Here is a 3903-nt window from a genome sequence, read left to right as displayed (position 1 = left end):
ATCCAGCTTATTAAGTTCCATGGAGTGTCATTGGAGCCCTTGATAATGTTAATAAGCATCAAAGAGTCAGATTCAACCCATAGCTGGTTGAAGTGACAAGATCTGGCTAAGTTAAGGGCCCAAAAAATAGCTTGACATTCAGCTTCAAGTGGGTCCAAAGCTTTAATAGGAGATTGGAAGAACAAGATGCACCTCCCCTCATGATTCCTGAAGACACCACCAATACCAGCAGACTGAGATTTATAGCAACCATCAGTGTTAACTTTTATCCATCTATACTTTGGTAGAGACAAGCAAATTTTCAAGACTTTGGTAATGGAAGGATTAAAAGATGGGCTCAACTCCAACACAGCTTCAAAACCTTTAAATTTAATCAGCTTTTGTATAAAGGCAATACAGTTTAGAACCACCTTTATTGGCTCAATAGGAGAGGATTCATACTTCAAATGGTTTCTGGCCATCCAAACAAACCAAGCCATAATGTTGGGGACGTCTTGAAGATTGATTCCCCTCCACTCTGACCAGCAATTATATAATACCTCTCATGATAGATTCATAGTTGGGACTTTCAATTTTCCAATCACAATAGACCAAACTTCCTGCACCCAGGGGCAGGCAAAAAATAGGTGGGAAATTGTTTCCTCCTCAGTAAGACAGAAAAAACATCTAGAGGGACCCCTTAGGCCTTTCAATTTCAATATATCATCAGTGTGAATCAATTTTAAGAAGAGTCTCCATATAAAAAATGACATGGAGGGAGTGAGAAATTTATTCCAAATTGTTTGACCCCAATCCACCACCTGTTGGGGAGGCTGAGAAGATAGTAGGCTCTTTTTGATAGCAATTCTGTCCTTTTGCCCAAGATTAACAGAGAGTTTCAGAATATTAGAGATTTGAGAAGGGCTGCAAAAAGGAAGAATAGAAGTAAGATTCCACTTATCATGATCCCAGAGGTCCTTGACAATCTTTGGAGAGGCTGGAGCAATTTGAGCATTCAGAAGATTGCCTTCCAAAGACCAGTTATCCCACCATATGTTAACCAATCCCTCACCAATCTCCCAGACATACATTTTTTCAGCTTCCTCCCTAATCAGCAACATATTTTTCCAAATGGGGGATACAGATACATGGGTAGGGTGTTGATGCTTGCAATATTTTTCCCTTAAGAACTCAGCCCAAAGTGAGGACTGAGATCTGAATTTGATCCAGAGTTTGCAGAGGTTAGTATGCATAATTTGGGGGAAGGACTTGAAGCCTAACCCACCTTCCATAAAAGGTTTACATACCTTAGCCCATTTAGTCCAATGTTTTTGCTTCCTTTGACCAGCCCATAGAAATCTATTGAAAACTCCTTCTAATAATCTTTGAGTTGACTTTTTCAGAATATTCATTTGCAGTAGATATGAGGGAATAGCAGATAAAACACTTTTCAAAAGTGTTATCCTACCCACATTGGATAAAAAGGAATTCTCCCATGCTTGAAGCTTGCTTTGAATATTTTCTAAAATGTGATCAAACTGAGAGTTTTTTGTTCTTCCTTTGATAAGAATTACCCCAAGATATTTCACACGGAGATGGCTATTGGTAAAGCCAGTGAAATCAGAAACCAGGTCTTTAGCTCACTTTTGCATTGTTTGCTGAAGATGGAGATGCACTTCTGCTTATTTAATTTCATACCAGTGGCCTCCTGAAAACTCTCCAAGCTTTGCATGAATAATTTAACAACAGATTTGGAAGCTTTTGAAAAAAATGATGATGTCATCAGTAAAGGCCAAATGATTGATTAATGTGGTAGATCTATGGCTATAAAGGGAGTGGGGTTTCCTGGTAGCCAACTCATTCAAGATTCTAGATAAGTAGTTAAAAACCAAAATAAAAAAGGTAGGGGAAAGGGGGTCACCTTGTTTGATACCTCTAGATGCACTAAAAAAACCATGGGAGGTTCCATTGATGAAGATGGAATGGAAATTATTAGTCAGCCATCTGTTGATTAGAGAGATAAAGGCTGGGGAGAAACCTCTAGCAATGAGAACTTGTTCAATAAACCTCCAATTGATTGTGTCATATGCCTTTTTGATATCCAATTTGAGAATTAAGTTACCTCCAAATCCAATACCAACTCTTGAGCCAAGAGCACATTATCAACAATACTTCTATCCTTGATGAAGGCTGCCTGATTTCTGCATATAAGCTGATTTAAATGAGGTTGTAATCTCTAGACCAGAACTTTGCTTATTATCTTGGATTTGGATATAACAGAAGTGAGGCTTATGGGTTTGAAATTTTCCCATTTGTGAGGAGTATTTTCCTTTGGAACCAAAGTAATAGTAGCTGAGGAGAAATATTTGGGGGAGATCAGCCCCCCAGAAAGAGCTTTGGATAGTAGCAATGACCTCACCCTTCACAATCAGCCAGGCCTTTTTATAAAAATTAGCTGTGAACCCATCAGGTCGAGCTACTTTTCTGCTATCAATGGAGTTTAAAGCTTCCCATATTTCTAATTCATCAGGAATATCAGCGAGAGATAAGCTTTTGGTTAATTCCCTTTCCTTATCAAACAAGTTTTGCTTTATGGGAGGTTGAGAGGTAGAAGTTTGTTTGAAAATATTTTGAAAGTATTGAACAACATTATTAGCTATGCCCTCAGCAGTAGTAATCCAGTGACCCTCCTGAGAAAGGATTTTGTGAATTGTGTTGCATTTCCTCCTGTAGTTGATGCAAGCATGATAATATTTAGAATTTCTGTCTCCCTCAAAAAATTTCATTTTGTTGGCCTTCTGAGCATAGAAAGCCTCCTGCATGTTGATTGCATCCAGCAAATGTTCATTTGCAGACTGAAGATCCATTTCAGACCCTATGCCAGAGGACATGAGTTGTTCTCATTGTAATACATTCTGTTCAGTCTCAAGGACTTTATTATCAATGTTCCCAACCACCTCCCAATTCCAATTAGAAAGGTTTTTACTGACTTTTAAATGTAAAATCCAGAGTTTTATACCAGGAATGTGATGATGAATATCAATCCAAGTCATTGATACTTGATTGATAAAATCCTCATGCATGGACCACATATTGAAATACCTAAACTTTGCTTTACTTTTAGAATTTTTGGAAGAAATCTTAATAAGTAAGGGTCTATGATCAGACCCACTCATAGCCAAAGGTTGGACTGAAGTATGCAGGAAATCCTTGAACCAAAAATCATTCACCAAAACTCTATCCAGCCTCTCCCAAATCTTCCCCCTTCTCCAAGTGTACTTAGGGCCAATAAAACCCAAATCAAAAAGTCCAGTAGACTGAATGTTATCATTGAAATTGTTCATTAATTTGATATCAGGAGATCTCCCACCCTTCTTTTCACTAGGTGAAGAAAGGCAGTTGAAGTCCCCCCCAACTATCCAGAAGTAAATCTTGTAACTGTTGCCAAAGTTCCTGGCTAGCAGTGGAAGTACAGCCAACATAAATGAAGGTAGCAAAACCATTATAGTAATTTAAATTAATCTTCAAATGGATAAATTGAGTTCCCTCTTTAATGATAGTGCATTGAATTTCCTGTTTGCCAAAGAGCCATATTGCTGAAATCCAGGAAACTTCCTTACAAGTCTGTTGACATGTTTAGTAATCATAAATGCAAGTATAGCAATAATCCAAGATTTATACATCCTATTAAGAGCCAGAATTCGATTAAGGGATTTAGGATGTGCTAATCCACAAACATTCCAATAGATTAGATTCATTAACCTATAGAGGTGGATTTTCCTCTTCTCCTAGTTCTAACAGTACTAGAAGAGAGAGGGGGGGCTTCCTCCAAGGAAGAAGAAGAAGGGAGTAGGTTATTTAGTTCCAAAGGCAATTTCTTCTTTTTTGTTTTCTGGATGTGCCAACCTTCTTCTAGATCTTTAG

Source organism: Phalaenopsis equestris, unplaced genomic scaffold, assembly GCF_001263595.1.
Source record: "Phalaenopsis equestris unplaced genomic scaffold, ASM126359v1 Scaffold001082, whole genome shotgun sequence".
NCBI lineage: Eukaryota > Viridiplantae > Streptophyta > Magnoliopsida > Asparagales > Orchidaceae > Phalaenopsis > Phalaenopsis equestris.
This window is presented reverse-complemented; position numbering follows the sequence as displayed.